Source organism: Lonchura striata, chromosome 6 (genome assembly GCF_050655825.1).
Source record: "Lonchura striata isolate lonStrDom1 chromosome 6, ASM5065582v1, whole genome shotgun sequence".
In the NCBI taxonomy this organism is placed as follows: Eukaryota; Metazoa; Chordata; class Aves; order Passeriformes; family Estrildidae; genus Lonchura; species Lonchura striata.
This window is the reverse complement of record NC_140708.1, coordinates 1,959,770-1,985,263: the sequence shown is the minus strand read 5'-3', so window position 1 is coordinate 1,985,263 and position 25,494 is coordinate 1,959,770. Positions and strand designations below refer to the sequence as shown.

The 25,494-nt window shown below is 47.3% G+C and overlaps 1 protein-coding gene across 1 annotated transcript in view; it reads right to left on the bottom strand.

Moving 5' to 3' along the window:
* The window catches only part of LOC144246640 (uncharacterized), a 222,033-nt gene that overhangs the window by 27,518 nt on the left and 169,021 nt on the right, over nt 1–25,494 (bottom strand). Inside the window, exons 1-2 of the transcript XR_014956355.1 lie at nt 23,356–24,735; nt 4,667–22,491 (exon numbers count right to left, since the gene is read on the bottom strand). The gene's annotated coding sequence lies outside the window, so the exon portion shown is untranslated. Of the gene's footprint in view, nt 1–4,666; nt 22,492–23,355 lie in introns of the transcript that reaches the window.

Below are 25,494 nucleotides of genomic sequence, written 5' to 3'. Positions count from 1 at the left end.
TGTATGTCAATAAATTTTCTCTCTCTAGATATGTTTACACTTTTCCTTTGTGGGTTCTCATGGAAAAAATCTCATTGGTTGCACAGGTACATTTGTTTTTCACTCTCAGAATAGATTGTTGTGTTAAACGAACTTCTCATTCTCAAAATAGCTTCACATGGGAACTTGCAAATTGCTTGTTAGCTGCATTTAGAAGAAATGACAGGCCAGCTTTGGCAATTTCAGCCTGATTTCATGAGGCCTTTCTTCTGTAATTTTCCTATCTGACTATGACACCTATCCAAGAGGTGTTGCCCTGCTGGTGGATGTTCCTTCTTCCCAAGCTGCTCTTCCTTCCCAAGGCTCAGACCCCTGGGGGATTAGCAAAGCTGCTCCCACCCAGGTCAGTATTCTATTTCTTCTTAGCTTGTGCTATTTGCAAGAACTTCATGCCCAGCGCGAAATTTTCCGACTGACAAGTGGAATTTAGTCAGCAGAGCTTCCATTATTCCCAATTTATTCCTCCACCGGAGAGTTGTGCAGGATGAAGGGCTGGAGAAAGGAAAACGCGGCCCAGCAGCAGCCAGCAAACCAAACCCAAGCAGAATTATGATCCAGGATTTATCAACCATTACGTGCAGGGGATTTCAAGTGTATTTATTGCAATCTGACTGCGAGCAGCTCAAAAATCAATTTGGTAAATGTGGAGGGAAAGGGTGGAATGATGTTTTTTTGTTATCCTTTCCCTGGTAAATAACTACAAACCCTGGTTTGCCACCAGGGAGAGGATTCAGCCCAGGGTGGCTAAAACAACAGAATGAATGAGAGGGGAGGGATGCACAGAAGAGGATGGAAAAGCTTTGGGATAGGCATGGGGATGTGACTTGTAGAGGCAGGGATGCCTCACTGGGAATGAAGCAGAGTTTGTGTGGACACATCCATGAAATCCCAGCTCCAGGCTGATGCCTCACACGTTGTCCTGCTCTGCTGGGTGCTGCTGAGGCACCTCAAACCCTCACTCCAGGCCTGTCCATTCAGGAAGGAACTGAGGGGCTGGAGCCTGTCCAGAGAAGGGAATTGATTTGGGAAGGGTCTGGAGCTCCGGGAGCAGCTGAGGGGGCTCAGCCTGGAGAAAAGGAGGCTCAGGTGGGACCTTCTTGCTCTCTACAGCTCTCTGACAGGAGGGTACAGCCGGCTCTGCTCTTTCCCAACCTAAACAATTCCATCATTCCTTGGCCCTAATCGAGTGGATAAGGGAAAATGTGGTGGGTGTGACCCCCAGCATGCTGGACCTGCTGTACCAAGCCCGAAGTGCTTGAACACCTGAGTGGCTTTAATCCTACGTTAGTCCCTGTCTGGGACTGATTTGGAAAAAGCTTGGCTTTGTCCAGCCTGACCAAGAGCAGCTCAGTGCCAGACTGCTGGGTGGGAAAGGGGGAAATTTCTGTTTATATCCAGGGAAGGGATGGGTGGAGACATCCTCCCCAGTCCTCACACGTCAGTTCCTTACTGGTTTGGGAGCCACCAACCCAGCTTTGCCAGGAAAGCTCTCCAAAGAACAGGAGAGGTGGTGGCTGCCATGCCTGTGTGGAAAATCAGGGCATCTGCTCCCAAAGGTTGGATGATACCATATGCAACCATCTGGTGCACTTCAAGCGAGAGGGTTTCTTCTCCTCCAGTTTAAGAAAAATTATGAGATTAGATGAGAAGCAGAGAGGAGTTTTGCATCTCTTTAATAATGACCTTTCTCCAGGATTCTTTTTCTGTCGCACTGGGAAGAAAACTTCTATTTTAAAAGAGAAACTGGGTTTCTCGTATGTTCCCATGATTCCTGATGCTGGCACTTTCAATTAATCACTGCAAAGAAGCCACCACGAAAATAGCAATACCAGAACTGAATACCCTCTGGGCAAATGATGCAAATGCTGCCTGATGCATTTAAAAAATAATAAATAAAATCCTTCTTTTCCTTTGCACTTTTCCTCTGGCTCATCCTATGCAAATCACCTCACTGAGGAGAATTTCCCAGGCCGTGGCCGAGGTTGGTCAGTGGGGCAGATCGAAGCAGCAAGTTCCCAGGTAATTATTTATGTGTAAACTCAATACAAGGAGATTAAATCTGGGCCACCTTCTCTGCCTGGGTCCGTTCTCCCTCAGAGCCACAAAGTTTAATTGCTCGGGGAGGCAAGGGTTAGAAGGGCTCCAAAATCAGGTAATCCCATGTAATACAGTAATTGCAGGACTCACCCCACCCCACTGACTGCTGGCATGTTTGGGAAGGGGAAGGGGACACCCCACGGTCTTTGTCACAGGAGCTGCCAGTCTGCACAGCTCAGCTATTGAGCAGAACAAGGCCAAGAACAAATGCTGAGGCGGGGGATGATTTCCAATACCTGCTTTACCCCAGGACGCTGTGGGTCGCAGCAAGTTCAGGAGTGGTTTTCCAGAGGCGAGGGGAGCTCAGTTCACTTAGCAAGTTATTTGCATGGAGTTATGTGCTCCTAGCAGAGTTTGGTGGTGGAGCTTTACCTGCATGACCCGAAGCCATCCTGGATTCAGCAGGATTTGTCCTTTTCTCCCTGGGGTGAACTGAGAGCACAAATACCAGGAAAGGCCTTGCCCAGGATGTGTTTTGGCAGAGTCCATGGCTTGGGGATGGTGTTGGAAAGGGATAAATGGTTCTTCACAGATTAATTAAGGTTGGAAAAGCCCTCCAGGATCAAGTCCAAGAATTTCCCCAGAACTGCCTAATCCAGCACCAACCCAGGTCTTCGGGGGCCACATCCATACAGCTTTTAAATTCTTCCAGGGATGGTGACTCCACCACTTCCCATGGAACAAAGGACTCTGAACTGGGAGATCACTTCCTACAGGATGCCAAGAGGTTGTCTGAGTTCCAGGAGAGACTGGATAAGATCATGGGTAAAACTGTCAAATACACAGAAGAGATTTTGGAATATCCCCACAGAAATGTCTGAATAGATCTGAGCAGAGAATCACCTTCTCTTGCCCTGCCAAGGGACATAGAGCAGCAAGAACCAGGGTTTCATAATTTTCCATAATTTTATCTCCCATCGAAATTCATGGCAGGGGAGTCTCACACAAATCAGAATTTGGCTCCCAGGACACACACATCTCTTGAGATGAAAATCCCCATCCCTGCCTGCTCCTGTCCAGGCCAGCACTGAAACAATTCCTTGGCTTTGGGAACTGGAATTAACTGGAATTGTTCCCCACCATTAGCTTTAAACTACCTGGGAGCTGGGTGAGAAGCAGCTCCACATCCCCTCCCCATGCCCTGACCCTTTCAGCACACTGCTTTCTCCCCACCTTGCTTGGGAGCAGCTGGAATAACTCTTGGAGGGTTGTTTCTTTTTTTTTTTTTTTTTTTTTGCACCCATTTATCTCCCTGCTTTGGCTGCCTGGGGTGGTCACACGCCTCGTTTCCCCCAGCTTTACTCACATTTTTCTCCCAGCACTGACAGAGCCACCCGAGGGACGAGAGGAGTTCAGGATTCACAGCTCCCCTTCACCCTCCCCATGCCTTCCCTGCTCCCTCCAGAGCGGCTCCAGCTCAGCAGCAGGGAGAGAAAAATGTGCCTTGTACAAGCCGTGACAGCTGATGACTGATGACATTTATCTTCCCTCTGAGGAGGACGGGAGAAGTCACTTGCGGCTGGTTTCACCTGGGCTGGCAGCGTTCTCAGGGCTGCCTTTAACCCAGGGGTGACACATTCCCATGGGCCAGTGCAGCGATGTGCTGCCACGCCTTTAACCAGGGGCTCCCCAAAATTTGGCCCCACACCTTTCCCTTCCTCCTTAAATGCACAAACACTGCCTGTCAGCACTCGCTGAGGGACACAGGCTGCTGCTTTTCCACTAAAACAGTTTCCATTTAACAAAGAACCCCTGTCCAGACCAATTTTTTTCATCTGCCCCTCCCTGGAAGGTGTGACAGCACACAGCTGGGAAGATGGATGGTGCACATGGGGTGTAGGACAGCATCCATGGCATGGGACTGGAATGAGAGGAGAGCAAGGCACATTCCAAGGGAAAAGTCACATCCCTGGAAGTGTCCAAGGCTGGACAGGGCTTGGAGCAACCTGGGACAGTGGAAGGTGTCCCTGCCTGGGCAGTAAATAAAACCAGATGTTCTTGCATGTCCCTTCCAACCCAAACCAGTCTGATTCTACAAAAGGAAATTTGACCCTTTAAGAAGGTTTTGACTCCCTCCCCCCAGACACACCTCATGCCTTAGGTGCAAATTTCAACAGCATTGCTCTGCCCATTTTGCATCTTGGGGAAGAAGAGATTTGTGTGGGCTAACAGAGGGATGCAGGCAGGAAAATCTGCTGGGTGTTACTAGGCAGAGAAATCACATCAGTCTCCAGGATTCCCCGGAGAGGAAAGCAGTTGGAGGTCAGGACGGCCTTTGTGGTAAGCACAGACGTGCTCTTCAGCTGAACCAGAAAAGCCTTTCTTGTGTCCTGACAGGCTTTTCCCTGCTGCCAGCCACAGAGGCATCGGAAATCTGCTTTTTTTAGGGGGTTGCTGGTATTGTGATTTGTCACTATAAACTCCCTCCGCTGAGTATTTAGATACCTCTGGCCTTCTCCAAAAGCTGTTTACTGGCTGTTTCCCCTCCCCGTTTCTGAAAACACTGAATGTTTAAGCCAAGCAAACTCACCAGCCTTCTCTGACTGATTTTTCTCGAGGCTTTCACCGGAATAATTCTCCTCCAGCTTCCCATCAGTTGCTGCACCAACAGCCACCAGCAGTATTGATCAAATACTGAGTCACATGTGAGCCAGCACAGGCACTTGAAAAGAGAATAAAAAATAAAGTCCTCTACAGAAATATCAATCAAAGTCCAAAAAAATCAGAGAAGAAAAGGCTAAAAGCATGTGTATTAAATGCAGTACAATCTGGCTTTATAGAGAGCACTTTGGAGGTAATTCCAAGCTGCCTTAGACAAATTTAAAAATTATCCAAGCAGATACCTCCTGAAAAGAGCTAGACCACTCAGGGATGATTATTTTTATTTGTGGTATCAATGCAGTGTCAAAAGGCCCTGTTAACAGGTTTTAGAGATTAAGTTAGTAGAAAAAGATTCCAGAACTGCCCTTTACCTCCTGCACCTTCCCATTCTCTCTCAGCTGCAAGAGTTTCTCAAGATTTGCAGTTGTGCTAGTAAAAAATTCAGTTGTGCATGGTAAAATACACACCTATTGAAAAGGCTCCAGAAAAAAACTCCCAATTTTCCTTGCTGGGCTCTCAGCACAGCCCCAGAAAGCAGTGGGGTGATCAAACCCTGGGCAGAGCCATTGGGATGGGGTGCCAAACAAGAACTGACCCAGGCAGCCTAAAAAAGGGAGGATGCACTCATTCAGGTGTGAGAAATAGGAGGGGCAGCAGCCAGCATTTAAATTTTTGGTGGTGGGAGATGCTTGGGTTTGTGCCTTTTAATTTTTTTTAAACAACCCCCCCCCAAAAAAAAGATCAGTACTTAATTCAGCTCTAGGGGTAACACACCTTGGAAAGGGGATTGGTGAACTATTAAATATTGCCTTTCCATAGCTCTGCCTGGGTTTATCTCTGCTGCCTGCAGTTTTTCTCCCCTCTGTTCCCCTCCTGAAAGCACAATAGTGATTTTTGTAGTTTATTACACAGTGTGCATCTGTTGCCAGTTCTGTTCAAACCTCCCAGACAAACACGATTCCTCCGGATCACTCCCACAAAGAAGGAGCTGTCACCTGAGCAGCTGTCACCTCCCTGTCCCTCTGCTTGGGGTGGAGCTGGCACCTCCAACCCTTTCCCTGGCATCCCCAGGATTGCTGCTGAAACACATTCCAGGCAAGGAAAGAGACATGGAGGTGATACCCAGAAGTCCAAGATGTGGAGGTGAATGCCACTGCTGGGGCATAGATCAAACCTTTGTTCCTCTTTTATGCCTGGGGCAGCATTCATTCCTGTGATTAGTGAAGGGAAATATTATTTGACTGCCTGTGCAATGCAATGGGCTGGTGTTTCCCATGCAGGGAAAACCAGGATGCTGGAAAATGGGTAGGGTGAGCTTCTCCCCTGTCTCTGTTACAAAAGAAATAATAATAAAAAAGCCAGTAATTTTGGGATTTTGGATTGGTGTAGCACTTCCAATTTTCCAAGCAAAATACTCAGGTGTTGTTCACTCACTGAGGTGGCATCAAGCAGCTCAACACAGCATCTTCACCAGCCTCTGAAATCTCACATCACCTCAGCCCCCACAGCAACAGGAGCAGCCCTTTGTTAGACAGGAATTGGAGCGGTGCTGGCTGTGAATTCAGAGGGGTTCTCTTTACAGAGGTGTTTCTTCTTCCTTCAGTTGCCCCTGACTGCACAGCAAACCCTCACTGCCTTCTCTTCCCTGTGCTTTCCCACAAGGAATAGCATCCTGGAGCTCTCCTCTGCCCAGGTTGGAGCTCGAAGGTGATTTTCATCAGCTGACTTCCCAAAGTTAGATGAGCCTCAGCTTCTGGGGCTTCTTTTCTTCTGTGAAGTGTGCCCTGGACTGCAAGGCAAGATGTTTTCGATTTGTCATCTGTCGGAGGTGTGGCAGTTATCTTCTCTAAATTGGGCAGTTTTCTTTATGTCTTCCACAAACCAATCCTCCCTCCAGGGAGACATCTGCCGTTAATGGGCTATTGACTGTCACTGCATGGCTGATAAAAGCTGCAGCATTCCACTGTGAGATGCTCCACCCAGAGGGAGGAGCCAAGCATTTCTACCTGGATATAATCTGAGTTTTTGGGACACCAGACTCAGCCTTTCCACTGGATTCCCAGAAGAGCAGCTGTGGTTTTCCACCAGACCTTCAGAGGAAGACTACACCCTTTTACAGGATCTACAGGTTCTGCTGCAACAGAACCACGTCTGCCTCTCCACGAGAACTGCAGACACTCCAATTTAGACTGCTGCCTACACCCAGACCAACAGGGTGTCAGGTTGTATTCTGACTCTGTCCGTGGTTTTTCTTTTGAATTATTGCATGTATTTTTTTTCTTTTCCTAATAAATTGTATTTCTGACTTGGAGTCTCTCACTGGTTTTGCTTTCAAACCAGAACACAGTGACTGACCCACAGCACCCTCCTCTGCACTGCCCAGAGCTGCCCTGTGGAAATGGTTCCTCTACAACAACTCCCAGTGCCCCTTTTGTGACATCCCAAGGCAAGTTTAGTCAGGTTTTCAGGTGGCAGAAGTGTCACACGCCTCGGTGTGTTCCCCAACCTAAGATCCTCTGTGGGTGCTGGAGCCCCATCACTCACAGCACAAAAGGAAGGATGTGTGCAGGCAGTTATCAGATCTGGGCTCCTCACTCATTTCTCAGAGCAGGAAGCACTATTTATTACCTCTTTTTGCTGCTTCTAAACACAATCAAACATTTCTTGGCATTTCATCAAAGATAAATAGCCTGATCCTGCTTTCATCCACATGGAAGGAGAAATTCCCCTAGGCTTCTTGTGCTGAAAGCGTGAAAGCTCAAAGAATATCAGCTGATGGTTTTAAGGTTCTTCCCACCTTTTTTCCTTGTTCTTTCTCTGCCAGGAGACCAAGCTTCAGGTACAGGCTCCCTTCTGGGCTTAGCCCTCCCTCCCACCTTCCAGAGGATCAATTTTCCCCAACCATTGTATTCCATTGCCTCAGCTGCAAAGGAGGAAGTTGCTGCTGTGTCTCACAGCACAGCCCTGAAATATTCAGAGCTTTGTGTGCTTAATCCAGGCCCAGGGAGAAGGTGCCATGGATGGCACTGCCATCAGGGTGGGGAGCATCCCACACAGTGCCTTTCAGCACCCCAACACAGCAGGTTTCAGTTTCAAGATCTGTTCATCCAGCGTTTTCCAACAACTCCAAAATGACACACACACCAAAAAACCCCACCCCAACAAACCAAACCAGGAGAGAGCAGTGATGGGGTTTCTTTTCCCTTTCAAAATTTGCAAGCATGTGTGTTCAGTGCTCGTGAAAATGTCAAATCTGAAGCAGAGGGAACTGGTACATCATCTGTCAAAACTGCAGCTGGCTTCAGCAGCTCCATGTGACATTATCAGGGAGCAACATGGGAAGGGGGAAAAAACAAACCCGGGAGCCCAGCCCAGCAACAGGAGAAAATGAAGGCCTGCCTGCTGAATCAGAGGTCATCAGGAATAAAAGTGACACTAAAACAGAGTTAAATGCACTTTAAATTTGCAGCAAGGTTGTTTTAAAGGCAACTTTGTCCTCGCTTTCTGCTACAAATGCCCTGAGGACACGGAGCTGTGCTTGCCCTTCTCCATCTCTCTCCTGTCACCTGTATCTTCCCTTCCTCCTGGCTTCTACCCCAGGATCTCCAAGAACTCCCAGAGCCCTGTTTGCCCATCTCCAGGGAACGGGCAGCAGAGGAAAGCAGATGACGTGACTCAAGGTCATGTGGTGGACCCAAAGCCATGGTGCTCCTTCAGCACAAGCAGTGAGCTTCCAACAGAGCCACGCTGCTATTCTTTTTCTCCTCCAAGTCCCCCACAAGCCTTGCTTGGTCCTGTCCCCAGCAGCCTTCTCAGCTGGCTGTGCCCTTGGAACTCCTCATCTCCACGACCTTACCACTTCCCCAGATTTGCTTTCCCTCGATGTTTCCAGGCACTCTGTGGAGCAGGACCTTGCATTTTTAGCGCCGGTGCTGCGAAGTGCTGAGCAAATTCCCAGTGACAGATTATCAATACTCAGCACTATTAAAAATTTCCCCCAACTCCAGAGAGAGACAACCAAGTACCAAGCAAAAAGGAGTGGATTTTGAGTCATTCCAGTCCCTGTTCCTCTGGTGTTTGATGAGATGCTTCCATGCAGAGGCAAACAGGTACGAGTGCCTGTCCTGCTGGGTTTCATGGAAGGTTTTGCCCTGGCAGTGTGCAAAGATTTGGGTTGGAGTGTTTGGAGAGAAGCTTGAGGCCAAGAGCAGGCTGGCAAGAGGTGGAGAGGAAGCAAAGAGTGCTTTGCTCCACAGGGATGGAGGAACTCTTTGCTGTAAATCTGCTCTAACGACAGGCAGGTACCCTCAGGGACAGCCCCGCTCCTGCAGGGAGTGCTGGTGCCAGACCTGGATCCTGCAGGCTTGGCTTGGCCAAGGAAGGCTGAGCGTGTCTGGCTGCTGGGAGTTTAATTTAGGGAGTGCAATCCTATCTTCTGCAGCAGGTAAAGCTGCCTGGTGATGAGGAGGGAGCCAAGGCAAAGACAGAGCTGTTTAATGGACGCATTAGAGGGCATTGGCTGACAACCACAGGACATGGCTGGAATGGGAAGGAGAACACCAGCACACCAGAGCTTTGGTCTTGGGGTGTGCCGTGCTTGCCATCTGCCACCCTGGCCAGTGCTTCCCCAAGATCCCAGGGACTCCTGCATGGGCCCTCCAGCCTTTCTGGGTGCCAGACAAGGTGGGAAGCCAGAGGGTGGCAAGGGGATTGTCCCCAGGGTGCATTCCTGGCTCACAGCAACCCCAAAACCTGCCTGCCACACCATCACTGCCTTCCCCTTGCTGGCGCCCTGGTCACCCCAGGACCCTGCTCCCCTTGCTGCAGTGCCAAGAGGTGTCAGTGACTCTGGGAAAGTCACTTGGGCTGCTCCAGTTTTCCCAGTTCATTCATCACCCTCTGACACCCAGGATGCCTCCTCACTCCCCCGGGTTGGAGCAAGGGGAAGGAAAGGGGCTGTGGCACCACTGGGACTTCCCTCCTCTGCAGCCCAGCCCAAGGTCATCAGCTCCTGCAAGCAGTGGGGCAGATACACCTAAAAATCTAAAAGGAAATCTATATAATCCAGACAGCAGCTCTACAAATAGGGCCTGGCTGGTGGAAAGGCTGATGTTTAAAGACTGCAGAAAAATGGGGACATGAGTGATCAGGACACATATGGGATGGGGAGGGTGGCAAAAGAACCACTCCACCCCCCCTCAAAAAACCAATTCTCATGTCTCGGGGTCCAGGCATTGAGGTGACCACAAGAATGTAAAAGTCCTCATTTTCCAGCCCGTGTAGCCAAAGTCTGCATGTGTAGGATCGACTTCTCAAGGTTATTTTCTCTTATCTACAATATTCTTTCTCTGACCTGCTGAGCTTTGTCTGTCTGTCCTCAGGGTGGTGTTTACATTTTATACCAAAAACTACCTGTGCTATGTTTACAATAACGTGCCAATATCTATCATTTATGTTGGACAGTGTGTCTCTACCTTAAACCAAAAACACTTAAGACACTTAGAAAAGTGTCACCATCACAGCCAGACATGGAGGGCAAGAAGGAGAAGAAGGTCAGGACATGCCCAAATCTCTCCATCTTGTCCCCTCGAACCCCATTCTAAAAAAAACCAAAATTCTACTTTTTCACCCTGTGCTAACTCAACTACCACACTACTCAAACCCTTGTGGTTTGTAACTCCTCACACAGAGTTGGCAGCTTTTTCCATGGGCTAAAATCAAAGACACAGGTGTTTGTGACTTCATGCCAGGGTCTCCGAGCCCCTGCCAGGGTCTGGAGACAGCCAGGGCAGCCAGAGGGATGTCCTGGGTTCCACACTCATTAATCCAGCACTCCTGTGCATTTCAGTCCTGGTTCCTGACAAGAGGAAATTCCCTCTTCCATGTGCATTTTCCATAGGCCAGTGCTGATGGAAGACCAGGCAAGGACACCACAGAGCTCCATGCTGCCTTGGCCCTGGGGCAAAGGTAACCAACCCCAGCCTGCCCTGCATGCTGGGAAATGCAGGAATGGGTGGATGAATAATTTGGAGCAGATGGATAATTCAGGACAGAAGCCCTTCCTCTGCACCCCAGGGAAGCCCCAGGTCCAGCCTCCCTGGTGTGGGATCCCCCACAGGGGCCACAGGCAGCATCCTGGGTGAGGGACACAGCCCCACCCTGCAATGCACTCATTGCTTTCTGCCTTTCCTCTTTTTTCTAGCCCTCCTGTTCCCCACCAGGTTCTTTCAGCAGGTAATTACAGCTGAAGTGGACAATCTGTCTTTTTATTTTTAGGCTGGAAGCACTTGCAAGGCCAGCTGAAATGGGGCAGCAGCAGTGCAGTGGGGAGGATGCTGCTCCTCAGTATCCTCAGGAGGGGGGATGTCCATGCAGAGATTTTTAGAGCATCCCTTCACCCACACCCTGCACACTGTGGAGCAGTAGCAAAGTTTCCTAAGGCTGGAGTTAATTCCAAAGTGTCTGGGACACCCAGCAGCGCCCCAGATGCCACTGGGAGAGCAGAAGTGCAACAAGTCCCTTTCTCCAGCTCACAGGGCATGGATTTGAGGTGAACAACCTTCTCATTTCAGACCTTAAAGTGACCTCGCCCCTTGTTTTTTCCTTCCTCTCCCTTTGCTGATGATTTCACTGACTTAAAACAACAACAACAACAAAAAAATGGACAGAGGAGCCCCAACACTGGGCAAGTTCAGAGTCAGGGCAAAGAACTTGTGAAGTACAAGCCCAGCTATTCCATACACTCATTAGTAAAAGATGTTGCTGCCTGCAGGGAGACAGTTTCTGGGTGACTGAATGTAGAACTGTTTGGAACAAATTCAATAAACCCCAGCATGCCTTTTGCTTTTGAATATGCTGTTTTCTCTAAGCTGGAGTTTCTCGTGGAGGAGCACAGGTGAGGCTGGGAGTTTGCCAGGGAGGTTTCCAAGAGGAGATTTGGGGCAGGGGGGTCGCCCCGAGCTGGGAGAGGTGGTGACCCCCAGCCTGGCCCGCCCCACTTGGGAGCAGACATTTCAGCACAGCCTTCTCCAAAAAACCTCCTGAGGGCTTTGGTGCTGCTCCAACATCCAGTGGAGCCTTGGAAGCTAATGTCAGACTCTCCAAAAATCACTGCAAGGCCCATTTTGGGAGCGGTTTAGTGGTCCAAAGCTCAGGGCAAGCCTGGTTTTAGCTGCCTTGACTCTCAATGCCTTGCTCTGTGTTGTCACATGTGCCACACATGGCGCCGAGGCTGCCAGGCAGAGGATTCTCCATGGAACCTGCCTTTATTTTCATTTATAAGAGCCTTCAGGACAGGTTTAATTGCTGGGGTATGGACCAGCCATTCCCAGTTATGACTACAAGTGAATCAAAACCCCTGTTTTAATTAAAAGACACGATACCTATGCCTACCTAGAGTGCAATGACAACAAAAACTGATTATTAGGAGAAGTAATAGCCATCTAATCCAATCTGATCTGTGTAGTTATTAGGTCCAGCTAATATTAGTATTGATTTTATTACTAATATCACTGCCACAATTGGAAACTAACCACAGCTCATAGTTTTGCATCCTTCATCATTTTGTTCATTTGTTTGGCCTCAGAACAGATGATTTTATTATGCCCGTCGCTCAAAACCCACATCCAGGGCTCCTTGTCCCTTCATCTTTACCTCTTCTTCACTACATCTTCTGCTTTTTCCCTCTTGGTTTGCTCCTCACCCTCTGCAGAACAGCTTCATGCAGGATCAAACCCAGTGGGTACATTTTGTTAGTCTGAACTCAGTCAAAGAAGCTTCCAGCAGTTTATGAGTCAGAAACACAAGATAGAGCTGCTGATCACTGAGAGAAATTGCCAGGAGTTTGGGGAGGGTGAATCACCCTCAAAGATAGCTGAGAAGAGAAACAGGGTAAACCTCTTGTCCTTTTTCTCTTCATCTTCCAGCTCATTATTTTACCCAGCTGTGAGTAAGGAGCACAACAGGGGAATTTTCTTGAATCTCCCATAGGAAGGAGCTTGGTTCTTGCATTTTCCCATAAGGACGACCTGGAAGAGGAACAAACCTGGTGCTGGACAAGCTCCCTCTGTGAAGCCACAAGCTGGGAAGTGCTCAACACACAGAGCTTGTTTTTGGCTCCCGACATTCCCAGGGAGTTCAGTTTAGCCCCAGGTTAACTGCAGCTCCCTTGCAGAGCTGTCGATCACCTCTCAGCCTCTTCCTTGCTCACTCGAGAAAATAACAGCTCCCACTCTGAAAAGCCCCACGTAATTGGTGCAGCCTGCACAAAGTGCCTCTCAACCAACAGCAGGACGATTTGGAGCTCCAAAGGTGGCCCTGTCTTTTCAGAAGGGTCACGGGTTGACAACCTTGTTTATTTTCCTCGGTGTCTCTCCAAGAAAAAAAACCACAAACCAACCAAAAAACACCTTCCCAGCTCCTCCAAGTCGAGCCTGGCAGCACCAGTTTGGGGCACAGCTGGAGGAAGGGGACAGGTTTCCATCCCACAGCTGTGCAAAAACCTCAGAATTAGCCTTGACCATATGGTGATCAACCAGTCCTCAGCTCTCCTTTTTTTGCCCCACATCTTGGTAGGATGAAGGATTCTGACACTGAAGCAGAGCTGTCTGGAAAATGTGGAGTCTGTTCCAGTCATCCTGCACATCCTTGGCCCTCTCTCCAACCCCATTTGAGCACAGAAAATTGCCACATCACCAATTTGGTGTGGATTTAGGTATCCTGAGGACAAAACCCCGTTTGTTTTGCTGTTTTACCTCCTGACTTGGCAGCCTCAGCCAGGTCCTCATTAGCATCTCTCCCTCACATGACAGATAAAAAGCAATACCCAGAGTCACATACACTTATAAATAAATAGAAAAGGAGCATCAATTCACCCATGAATAGAAAGCTTAAGGATACTGCATCTCATTCCTGTTTGCTGCCTCGGGCACCACAAGCTGACAATCAAAACTCACAGAGTGCCAAAAATATTAGTTTAGTTTAATATTTGTGTTTGTTCAGCTCCTTCTGGTGCCGGGATGACAAACTGCCCTGAGAAGGCATTGCCAGAGGCACTCACACTCCCATTTTCTCTCACACTGATTCTGGCACACAGAGGGACCTTTTCAAACCAATAAACACTTTCATTTTTGTCTTTGCTGAAAGGACTTCCTCTATGGGGTGATGTTTTGCTGGAGGAAATGATTTAAGAGTAGAGATACGGCTGTGATTCAATATGGTTGTGATTCAATATTGTGCTCAGGAATTCCTTGTAAAGTCAAGGGAGAGACAAATTCTGACATTACCCCAGCCTCGTTGAGCTTATCAGAGTATTTTTGGAGTGAGAATCCAACAACAAAGAGTGTGACACTTTTTTAATGTGGTGTCTGCTGGCTCTTGCTCTCAGGTGGAACAGCAGCAACACCACCTCTCTCGTGTAAGTTACGTCTTGACACGTGTGAGAACATGCAGCAGGAAGGGAAGAAGAGAAAAGGAGGGAGATCTTTTCCAGGCCCTCTGCTGGGACTGGGTGAAGAGGATGGAGCTCAGATCAGCAGCAATGTCAGAACTGGTCCCTCCCACCCTTCCCTGCTTGGGATGCACCAACACTTGACTCCAAATTGGGAAGCTGATCCAGCAGGAAGAAAGTCAGACCAACCATGAGGAACAGATTTTCTCTTTGCTTTCCCTCCTCATCCTCTTCTCATGCTGAAATGATGCCCTGAGCTTATCAGAGAGCCATGATTTGGGTTGGAAAGGACCTTTAAGATCACCCAGCTCCAGCCCCCTGTTGTAGGCAGGGAACACCTCCTGCTATCCCAGGTTCCTCCAAGCCTGGCTTTGATATACACCAGAAACTCAGACACAGCAGAAAGCCCCTACAGAAACCCATCTGTGACCCGCTTTCCTGGAGGGGATGGGGTCACACCCCAGCTTCCCCCAGGACCAGCCCAAAGCCCAGCCCCAGCGAGCAGCTCCCTCCCACTGAGAACATCCTTTTTCTGCCTCAGGAGATGTTTGCTGAGGAGCTGCAGAGAAGAACAATGCTGGCTGTCTCCTCATCAAGGTGGGCTGTGGCAAGGCAGAGTCCCGCTTTCACTGCAGCACTGCTCTGAACACAGAGCTTTGTATTTGCCTGTCAATATCCCAGTCGGATCCTGCTTCTCTGTATTTAATTCGAGATGAGTACTGCAGGACCTCTTTTGTTAGCTGGATACCTCATGCACATTGTTATTATTTCTTTCATAAAAATCAATAAAGACTTAGCAACAACAACCACCAATAATAACAGTACATCTCTCTTTGTGTCTTTGTGTTGCAACTTGCTGAATAACTCAGACAAGCAGCAGACAACAGTAAAGAGAGAAGATTAAAAAAGATGTTGTTTCCAAACTAGACTTGCTCTTACTTTGGAAAAAGTTTCCAGCCACTTAAAGCTGCAGCACCATCTCAGCACACAAGAATTCAGTAGCACATGCTAAGATGGGAAGAAATGCTCAGAGGATGAGGCACCTCTAATGTGGTGTCCTGCTGGTCTTGCCTGTGAAACACAGGCCAAAAAAAAAAAAAGGAAATGGAAAGATGGAAATTTAAGGGCACCACTTTGAAAGCCACAGGCAAATCATTGCTACTGAAGTCACCTCCTGGTACTAACAAAACTCAGGGAGACACACTCCTTGCTGGTTTCCATGCTGCTGTGAGATGAGGAGACAGGAAGAAAGGATACGTGTTGCTATAGGACACGTGAAAGCACGACGCGAGCCACTGCTATTGCCGGGTGAAAAAGAGGAAGTTTATTTTTTGACTCTAGCATTTATACTTTTCCAAAGGTGACAGTGGATTGGAGAGTGAACGTGCCACCTCTCCAATGACATTGGACAAACTACTAGTACATTAAGTTTCTCTGCTTCTATGAAGGAATGCAAAACAATAGATTGTTTACAAAAACTTTTGTGAAAAAGTTTTCTACAAGAATATAAACTCAATGAGCTTGAGAAAATCCTAAAAATTAAGACAACAGATACGGAGCTACTGGAGTCCAGAGGAGGCCATGGAGATGGTCCAAGGGCTGGAGCCAGACTGGGAGAGCTGGGGGTGCTCACCTGGAAAAAAGAAGGATCTGGGGGGAAAATTTGAGCTCTTTCTAGGGCCTAAAGGGGCTCCAGGAGAACTGGAGAGGGACTGAGTTGACAAGGGGTGGAGGCTCAGGACACAGGGAATGGCTCCCACTGCCAGAGGGCAGGGATGGATGGGATATTGGGCAGGAATTGTTCCCTGGGAGGGTGGGCAGGCCCTGGCACAGGGTGCTCAGAGCAGCTGTGGCTGCCCCAGGATCCCTGGAAGTGTCCAAGGCCAGGCTGGACAGGGCTTGGAGCTGCCTGGATAGTGGGAGGTGTCCCTGCCCATGGCAGGGGGGTGGAATTAGCTGTTCTTCCAGGTCTCTTCTCACCCAAACCATTCCATGATTTCCTTGCCATCCAATTCCAGGAAGCAGCCACAGAAACAGGAGTGGAAATCACACAGGAGTTCTGCAGCTCCCAAGTACCTTTTAGTTACTCTACATGAGAGGTTAAAAAACCACCATGTGCCTCAAGGTAGCACTTTCTCCACTCCCAGCACTGCCATGAGCTGCTCCTGCAGCTCCATCTGGGATTCCCATGGACACAGCAGGCAGCAGGACCCATGCAAGCACAGCACTGCTGTCACAGGGACCCCGTTGGCTTTGTCTGGGCTTCCCTGGTGGCCACAAACTCCTGGAGGGACAGAGCCCAGTCCCCCAGGTCAACATCACCTCCAAGGGAATTCCAACATGCTGAGTGCTCCTTCAGGAAAGAAAAAAACCCAAAATCCAATTTTCTGGGGACCACTCGCTCAACCTGACCTGCCCTTCACATTTACCAGGGTTCCAGCATTTCTGGTTAAAGAAAATATATAAAATTCTAATACTGTTGTTTTAAAGGTTAATGTATTCCCAGCCACATCTCAGAGCAGAGATTTGAGCCCAGGAACAATCATCTGGTGGCAGGAAAGTATTGAGTAGATGACCTAGGTCTTATCCATCTCTGTTTTTCTATGCATGTACGGCTCTTTTTTCATTTCTTTCCTTTTCCGGTTCAGCCATCCAAAGCAACATAAAACCAAAGCTCAACACAGCTGGGGTTTTATCCACATTACACACACAGCATCAGCACACAGCACAGCACCAGGGCTATTTTTTCCTTCCCATATCAAGGATTGCTGGTGTTCCAAGATGCTTTTCAGCAGGCATCTTTCCTGGCTTCCCATCAGGCACCTTTTGTGGCTTCCCAACCATTCCCATGTGCAGCTCTCACAAAAAAACCCAAAGACTGCTCCAGGTGCCACGAGATAAGGGAATTCAGGCACCAAAGAGAAAGAAAAGCTGGTGCTTTTGACTCTTAAGAACTGATGAAAAGATGAGCTCTACACTTCCTCAAAATCTTCTCCTATACCATAAAAGAAAAGCTGCAGAAAGCCAGCAAGTCCTTTGGCTCTTAAAATAAAAGTCTGTAGATGCTGGCCTTAATTGCAGAGCTGGAGCTCTTCCTGCAGACACCCAGCCAAGAAGATCTCCTGCCATGCCAGCACCTCCCAACTAACCCAGAGCTGCTCAGGGTGTCCCTTTTTATCCCCTGGCACCTGGGTTCACAAAACAGCCTGAGCAGGGATTGTGCCTCACCTGTTCCATCCCATCCCATCCCATCCCATCCCATCCCATCCCATCCCATCCCATCCCATCCCATCCCATCCCATCCCATCCCATCCCATCCCATCCCACCCCCCTGCAGCTGAGCAGCACAGGAAGCTCAGAGTACCCCAAACCCAACCAGAATTTCCAGCAGAGGCTGATTTCTGGAGAAGAGTGCTTTGGGGAAGCAGCCGGACTTCCCTGTGCTCCAGGCAAAGGTTCCATCAGATCTGGAATAGCACTCCTGGCTGTGTGGAATTGAGCAGTACCTGTTTAACCCTGCAGGCTTTGGTGGCACCTGCCAGGGATGCTATTGGACTTCATTTCTAATTTGAAGGCCAGATTTTTGTTTTCCTACAACCCTGCTAATACTGAGAAAAAAAAGGAAAAGCTCCTGAATCTTGCACCCAGGCCAATCCAGGGTGGATCCTTGTTGGAAGCCTGAATGATGAGAATTTGAGATTTCTGTGCTGACTGACACTGACCCCCATTCTGTGCTGACTGACACTGACCCCCAAGAGAAAACTGCATTTGACCTGAGGCTGTGAAAAGCTTCCCAAATTGAGTAAAGAACTGGGATTGTGAGTGTTGAGTTTGAATAAAAGTGTGTAATATCACATAGTAGAAAACTTAGAGTTTAAAGTTTTAGAATATAGTAATATATATAAAGCATATATATATAAAAACTACTATTATACAAATATATTATTAATAAATTATTATATAAAACAAATATATATAAACTTCTATTTAGAAGTTTTAAGACAGAAACTAGTCTTTCTTTACTTTCTTCTTCTTCACCTTTTTCATATTAATAATATGAACAAGTAATATTGTGTAATTAAATATTGTGTAATATTGTGTAGTTAAATATTGTGTAATATTGTGTAGTTAAATTTAAAAATCCACATTGCAAGTCACAAGTAGTTATTGAGTTAAAAACAAAAATAATTTAAATATAACTTCTTAATTAGAGACTTTTTTCCTTTGAAAACCTTATAAAAAGGGAGATGCAGCTTCATTTTTACCTTACTAAAAAGAAGTACTGTAGAACTCACAGTTTGTGAGACTGTAACGTAAATGAGAGCTTATAAACAACACCAAAAAAAGAGAAACAAAGAATCCACAGATCCTCCTCTCCTGAGGAGCACAGGGAGGGATATGGAATGCTGGCAGAGGGCACAGACCACCCTGGTGAAGAAGGTCCCTCAAGAATCCTTGGAGAGGGTGTGAGCTACTCCCAGGAGCTCCACATCACAAATTTCACTAAACTGCAAAATTGTAATTTGTAACTAAGTTTCTCAGGGTCTGTTGTGCTGGGATGACCCCAGGAGTGTAAAAGTCCTCGTTTCCCAGCCCGTGCAGCCAGAGAAAGAATCTGAAATGCGCAGGGTCGGCTTCTCAAGGTTGTTTATTTGTTCTTATCTAGAACATTCTTTCTCTGACCTGCTGAGCTCTGTCTAGCAAGGAGGCCATGGTATTCTGCCTCTCCCCTCAGGCAGCATTTATATTTTATATCAGAAGTCACATATATTATGTTTACAATATTGTGCCAATACCTATCATCTATGTTGGACAGTGTGTCTGTGCCTTAAACCAACAGAAAAGTGTCACCATCACAGCAAAACATGGAGGGCAAGGAGAAGGAGAAGAAGATCAGGACATGCCCAAATCCCTCCATCTTGACCCCCAAACTACATTCTAAAAACCCCAAAATTCTACTTTTTCCACCCTATATTAAGTCAACTACCACACTACTCAAACCCTTGTGGTTTGTAATTCCTCATACAAAGTGGGCATTTTTTTCCACGGGCTAAAATCAAAGCCACAGGTGTTTTTGACTTCGTGCCAGGGTCTCCGAGCCCCTGTCAGGGTCTGGAGGCAGACAGGGCAGCCAGAGGGATGTGCTGGACTCTGACAAAAGTTTAGCAAAATATCCCCCTCCTTTTCATGCTCTGCTTTGCCTGACCTCATTCCACCCCACAGAGATCTCCCAGCCTTTCAAATCCCACAGTCCAATGGCAAAACTCAACTCTGTGCCAAACCTAACAAACTCCTCCATGCCCAACCCAAGGCTGAGTGACACCAGCAAACACGGAAACGGGGAACACAACAATGCCAGAGCCAATTAAAGGGAAGAAAGGCACTGCTAAGGTGACTCAGAAGAAATGTAGGCCATCAAAACACTGCCCCACTGTTTCCTTCTGGGCCCGTGGCTTTGAGAGCTCAAAGTGTGCCAGTGGGAAGTAGGAGAGGTAAAGGATGTAGGATGTGTCACTGTGGCCTTAATCCTACAGCCCAGTCCTGCCTCCTGGCATGCACTGGGATGTGGTGCTTTCCTGATGGAGAAAGAAACATAGGCACCAGCATAAGCAGAACTAGTCAAATATATATATATAAAAAATATATAAATATTTTAAAGTAGATATTTATATGTTTTATAAATATATAAATATAGAAATATAAACATATATTTATCCATTATATATTTATATATTTTATAAATACATTATAAAAATAATTATGTAAATACATTATATATATTTATATATGGGAATATGTATTTTAATACATTTTATATATTTTATATATTATATATCTATATATAAATATAAAGAATATATATTATATATAAATATAAAGAATATATATTAAATATAAATATATAAAAGCTATTTAAAATACATATTTTTAAAATATATAAAATATTTTTATATATTTTTATCTATTTAGTCAATTATTTATTAAATATAAATATATATAATTTTTTTTTAATTTAAACATTTTAAAGAGAAAATTTTCTCCATTCAAATGCAATTTCCCATGGGAATTACACAATTTGGATGTTTTCTGCTCTTGCTCGTTGTTGGTGCTGAAGAATGACACTCACAAATTTAAAAAGAAAAAAAAAGGGAAGGATATTTTTATGTTGCAAAGCTGAGAGATGAAGAGTTTTGACTGACTGGATGAAAGCACTGAGGAAAGTTCCAGATTAAGCGTGGTAAATTGTCCAAGTGAAACGGTGCTTTTTGGCATCTCTAAATCAAAATGTTGATGACAGGAGGAAAGGCAGAAGGGAAGCAAAGCTGTTCTCGAAAACTTCACCTCTAATTCCCCTTAAAACTGAAGAATAAAATAAAATTCCTTTTTCTTTTGGTGGCATAAGTGGTTTCACCAGATTACGGCAACCAGCTGTGGAAGAGAAAGACTCTTGTGCTAGTACCTAATTACTGAACTATAGAAAAGAGAAGAATAGCTGATCAGAGGGGAGCAAAGCTCTGCCGTGCCCTGTTGGGCGAGCAGTTTTCCTGGTGGGTCTGACACCTCTGTGCACTCAACTCCGTCTCTCCCACCTCCCCAGGATTTAGGGATTACCATGAATTAGCAGAGGCCCGCCTGCCTGGCCTGTGATAGACTATCTCTCCATCAGGGAGAACCAGATGGAGCCGAATTTCCAACCTCCCCAAGATGGAAAGAGCAGGTATGAGATAAGAGCTGCGGGAGCCAGGCGAGGCAGGAGGCTGTGGATCACCAGAGAGGAAACCTAAATCTCAATAATTGACTTTTTTCCTTCTTTCCTAAGGAGAACAGGCAGGTGGGATCCCCCTCCTGTCTGCCTGGCCCCTGCTGTTGGCTTTTCCCTCTGTTTTCTTTTAAAGGAAATCTGTGCTGAGACCACAACAAATCCCCATAACAGGTGGAACAGAGGGACTGTGGATGCATCATCCCTGGAAATGCTCAGTGCCAGGCTGGATGAAGCCCTGAGCAACCTAGTCTAGTGGGGGTGTCCCTGCCCTTTCAGGGGCTTGGAAAAAGATGATTTTTTATGTCCCTTCTGAGCCAAACCATTCCATGGTTCTGATCCTCTGAATTTGGGGCAAAGGCTGCAAGGGGCTGTTCTGTGAGTGTCTCTGCAAAACAAAGGGAGTTCCACAGGACAGGATCTTCCTGGAAAGAGGATTGAAGTGGCTCAGCTAAATGAGGAGAAGGTATCTCCTTGGATCCAGTTTTTACCTGCAATAAGGGGTTTGCTGTCAGTACCAGCCCCAGTGTGCGTGTCCCAGCAGGTCTGTCACCTCAGGGTGGTTCCCTGTGCTCATCATCGCTTATCCCTGCCCATCTAGAAAAGGAAACATCAAACGTGTTCCCTAGGCAGCCTGGCCAAGAGCTTCCCCAGGAGGGGAAGATGAAGGTGTCAGACATAGCAGGAGTCCAGCTGATGTTGTGTTCTCACTCTTTTTTCCCTCGTTGTTAATTAAAACCCCACAGGTTCCTGAGGACAAACTGGTTAAATTCACTTTGGAAAGTGACAGCAGCACCATGCAAACTGTACCCAAATCCAAGTTCCTCAGTGGAGCTAGGGGTCTGTCTCTGAGACGAGCCTGCCCACAGAGGTGGCAGGGATCTGGTCCCAGGAGAGCCTGGCACCACCAGGGCAGGAGCAGTTCCCTGGGACATTCCTTCTCCTTTTCCTGACCGAGAGAGGTTCCTCACCCACAACCCTCATGTGTAAATGGACTTTACACTGCCTCTCTGCCCTGTTGAGCCCTCCCCAGTGGCACTTCCAGGTGTCACAGCCCACCCCACCAGCAGGATCTTCTGGCTGTCACCCCCATATCCCTGCTCTGGCCCGTGTGGCACCAATGCCAGGGGTCCGTGGCAGAATTTGGGAGCAGGGATGATGTGAGAGCAGGGAGAGCTCCTGTCCCTCCCCGTTCTCACATCCCCAGCACCTTGTGAAGACAGCTGGGGCGGGGATTGCAGCAGTTCATTCAACTCCCAGTCCCATCTCAGCTTTGGCTCTTTGCCTTGCTGCTTTTTTCCCTAAAAAATCGAGTAGGCAGGGAGTGGCTGGTTAAAAGCTAATTCCCCATCCCTCTTAAATCGCCAAGATTAAAAGCTTTCTTCCTGGTGGCTGCTTCATAAAAGACCCCAAAGGTTTCTACTTTATTCCTTTAAAAAGGAATGCCTTGTCTATTTCAAACCATTTGGGTTTATGGGTAAAATACGCAGCCACGCTCCACCACCAGAACCTGTGCTCCGCTGATTTTTCAGAAAAGAATGAGCTCCTGGAAAAGAAAACCAAAGAATTTTTCAGAACAGAATAAGCTTCTTGGAAAAAACAAACAAACAAACAAACAAAAAAAAGCCAAACCAAAAAACCAAACAAAAAAAACCACCAAAAAAGAGCTCCTGAAAAAGAAAACCAGAAAATCAAGAAAATAGTTTTCCAGAAAAGAATGCGCTCCTGAAAAAACAAACAAACAAACAAACAAACAAACAAAAAAACCCAAAAAAAAACCCTCAGAAAATCATTTTCCAGAAAAGAATGAACTTCTGGGGGGAAAAAAACCAAACAAACAAAAAAAAACCCCAAAACAATAACAAAAAACCCCCCAAACAAACAGAAAAACCCCACCAACCAGAAAAGAATGTGCCCCTGGGAAAAAAGAGAAGAAGTTTTGGCCAAGTCCAGCCTCACTGTGCAGGCTCCTGAGATACGTAAACCCCCCCTGAAAATATGGGATTTCTGCTGGTTGGATGCTTTCAACCAGGTGAGGTGGTCCTTTCCTCCTTGGGAGGGTTACAGCTGCTCAGAAACCAGCATTTTTGGAGCTTCACACCCAAGGATTCTGGGGTAGGAAAGGAAATACAGCAGGCACAACCCGCTTAATATGTGTTAGCTAAATAAATGTTCCTGTTTCAAGGCAGGTGAAGCAATAATAAATATCAGGTGGGAGAAGCGAGCCCTGCCGCCCCTTCTCATTTGTATGCATGGCGTTATTTCTTTTATTAATCCAAAATTCTCTCTGAGAAATGCAGCCTGGCCCTGCTGGTTCAGGCCAGCTCTTGTTAAAATGATTATTAATGGTGCTGCACCTTTCCCTAATGGGAATGGATGGTCCAGGCACCCTTCAGCTCCACACATATACCTGACTTATTCCTTCGTGCTCCTCTCGGCCACAATATCCCCACAGCCTCCTTCCCCTGCAGCCCTGGAAGATGAGCACGTGGGTGATCCATCTTGGAACTTTCAATGCTTATTTTTCTAGAGAGATAAAAATAAACTGTTCCATTTGGATGAAAAATAGGGGATGTAGGTCCAAGCCCACCAAGGGGGATGGAGGAGGGGGGAAGAAGGAAGAAGAGTATTTTCTCCCTTTTTCCTGTATTTAAACCACAGATGCATCATCCATCTCCCTTAACAGCTCCTCCCTTGCTAAATAAAAAATTTCCTCACTGTGTGGAGCAGGGGGATGGCAGGAGGAGGACCGTAAGTCATGGAAAGGAGGTAAAGGCAGAAATCTCTCAGGGAGTTTCTCACAGAGCACCACCCAATCCAAATATCTGCTCTAGCAAGGGCACTCTGCCCATGGAGAATTCCAGCAAAAGTGATTTTTAAAGCAAGGACAACTTCCAAGCCCTTTGCATGGCTTTCCCCATAGGAGTCTGCAGGGCCAGCAGGAAATGCATCCCTGTGGACAGCCAGGAGAGCAGGGGAAAGGGTGAGAAGAAGGGTGAGGGGCTCCTCACCTTTGCTCCTGCCTCTCTGCCTGACAAGTGAGGGTGGCTGCAATCCCAGGGAAGGAGGTTGCCAGGGATGGGCCAGTGGGATACAGGGATCTTCCCCCAGCAGCTGCTCCAGTGTGGATCTGGGCTTTTTCAAAATGCCACAAGCTCTTTCAGACCTTCCAAACTAAAATGCACAAGTATCACAAATCCCATCCAAATTCCCTGAGTCCCACAAGCCTGCCCTTCATATCCCACAAACATCCCAAATCTCACAAACTCCTCACCCCACACCCCACAAACATCACCATCACTAAGCATCTTCAAAAGACCTCAACCCCACCAGTCCCCTGACATGTTTCCCCAGAGGCTGCCCCCAAAATATCACCAAAGAGGTCCCCAAACAGGCGCTAAGGACTGGCTATAGGTGACCATCCTGCTTTTGGGGTTGGCACCATCTCCAGCATGTCCCCGCTGTTAACGAGCAGACATCAGAGAGCCACTTGGTTGTTGTCTCTTGGTTCTGATAGACCAAAATATATGAGTTAAAACCATGAGAATTATGGATTTTAGCACAGGACCACTCCTGGGAAAAGTGGGCTGAAGGAACGTAGCCCCAGGCAATGCTTGCAGGGACCAAGCACTGTTGCACCATGCTGAAACAGCCACAGGAAGTATAGGATAACTGATAACCTGCTGAGAATTTCAGCTGATTTTTTAAAAGCTGGTTGCTTTGCACCTGCTGTTTAGTTGCTTTTCTTAAAAGCAAACAAACAAACAAACAAACAAAAAACCACCCAACCCCCCCCCCCCCCCCCATAAACTTAGCAAACCAAAAGGCCAACAAACCCTATGTCCACTGGTTTTCAGGGAAACTAAACCTGACTACAACCTGAAATTTGACCAGTGGTCAGTGCTGGTGGTTTCCAGCTGGGGTTGTGGCCACATCCCTTCTCCCATTTCTCACGTGGCTCTGGCTCCGTCCCCACCTGCGGGCACGGCTGCAGGGATATTTGCCCACACGTATGCAAAAGTGATTACAGGCAGAAGCCTGGGGGATTTGTTTGGGAACAATGTTGTAATGAGCCCAAGGATAATCTGCTGCCCAGAGACAGGGATTTTTCCCGGAGGGATGGCAGCCACATATTAGACAGTCACATCCAGTTATTTCCAGCAAGTTAACTCCCAACGCCGCACCTCCAGCCAGCGAGAGGGGCATGGCACAAACCCACCAAGCCCCACAGATGTGCCCCAAATCCGAGATGTTCCAGGTGGGGAAAGGGGCTGGCGTGAGGATTTTTAATGGCCCAAAGTGATGGAAATTCATTACTCTGATAAGGCTCAGGGAGTTGGTGGTTTGAGCTTCAAACATGGCCAGTCCCTGGAGAAATTACACCGTGTTCGAGCTAATCTTCTTATAAACATTGTTGTGGGTTTTTTTTTATTTCATCTGACATGTGTCAAGCAGGACCACTAAGCCTATTACATCTCCAGGGGGGTTGGGGCTTTCTCTTCTTCCTATCCCCCCCATCTGAATGCTGCTTGGCTCCTTTTTGGCTCCT